This window comes from Etheostoma cragini, chromosome 1 (assembly GCF_013103735.1).
Source record: "Etheostoma cragini isolate CJK2018 chromosome 1, CSU_Ecrag_1.0, whole genome shotgun sequence".
Taxonomy (NCBI): Eukaryota; Metazoa; Chordata; class Actinopteri; order Perciformes; family Percidae; genus Etheostoma; species Etheostoma cragini.
Window position 1 is genome coordinate 32,832,001 of NC_048407.1, and position 1,600 is coordinate 32,833,600.

A 1,600-nucleotide genomic window follows, 5' to 3' on the forward strand; every position below is an offset into this window, starting at 1 on the left:
CCCGCCCCAGGTAAAACTCCCCCAGTGTAAGAAGTCACCGCGTGGGGGGACCCCCCCAAGCAGAGCCCCTGTGTCGCTAGGCGACTGCAGGACAAGCTGGCAGCAGGCGTTTCATATCCCGTTAACATTTCATTACTGTAGACGCGCTGACGTGTCACTAAATGTCTTAATATATAGGAATGTGACTCGTTTCATACTTCTGTTGATTTCTCCACATCTTCATGATCTCTCTGTCTTGTATCATATCTAGAACTAGGTATAAATAAATGTAAAGCACATTGAAGTTGCTCTGAAGTGTATTCCCATATACAAGCTCACCCCCCCCCCCTCCTCTTTAGTGCAACTGTTTTTATTTTTAGGAAAACGACGTGGATGTATCGAGCGCGTTGTAGACGCGTGCTGCGGTAGTGTCCTTCCCTTTGATCTGACGCCTGTGAATACGATGCTAGTCTCACTGGGTTTTTTCTTCGCCCGGCGTCAGTTTCGGCGCATGGGAACGAGCGGGTGGGATCTTGCATGTAGCGCGTTGTTGTTGCCACGGTTACAGCGGGCGCCAGTGGCCGGGCCGGCGTCTTTAAAAAGAGGTTCACGCGAAAGACTCAGTGTTTGTGTGGAGCACCATCTCCGCCTGCAGGGTGTGGGCCGTCGCCGTGGCAGCGGAACACAACTCCTGTACACCTGATTTCATGTGGTCTTACTTTAAGTCTCGCCGTGGCTTCTGACCGAGATACACCTTCATATGTCGTGCTTACACTGAAGGATTATCTGGTCCAAGACACATTAGTCCGCCGGGCCCCCCCGCTCCGCCAGTGAAACCATTTGTGAGTCCGACCATGCAGAGACGAGCACACGGCTGTGTGGACCTTCTGTTTCTTAGTGCACTTCTAGAGCTAATGAAGGAAAGAAACTGCTGAAGTATGAGTAACTGATGTATTCTCGTATTCTTATGATACTCAATATAATCTGATCTGTCGTTGGGCGATTTGTGCTTTGCATGTAACCACGGAACTGTAGCTAGGACCTGAGGAAGTAGTCCAGTTCATGAGCGTGGAGCGGTCTCCAGTCTTCTTCTCGTCTAGGATTAGATTTGACTGCACATGGAGAATCTGGACCGGTTTTGTTGCCTATGCTGCGTTTTTTTTAAAGAAGCTGCCACTCTTCAAAAACCAAAATATGTTCAGCCCCCCTTTGAAAGCCTCCGAAGTCTTTCCTCGAAGCCTTGTTCAGACTGAAAAGGTTTGATGAAGGACGCAACAAGGAGTCGACGAAAACCACTTTTGGGGGTTTCAGCTACCTTGTTGCCAACGTCTGGTCACAGTGCCTCCGCCCCCTGTCTCCTCCACCTGTCTCCTCCACCTGTCTCCTCCACCTGTCTCCTCCACCTGCCTCCGCCCCCTGCCTCCTCCACCTGTCTCCTCCACCTGTCTCCTCCACCTGCCTACAACTCACCCTCACACCCTCCTCCTCCACCACCTGTCTCCTCCACCTGCCTCCACCTCCACCTGCCTCCTCCACCTGCCTCCTCCACCAGCCTCCTCCACCTGTCTCCACCTGCCTCATCCACCTGTCTCCTCCACCTGCCTCCTCCACCTGCCTCCTC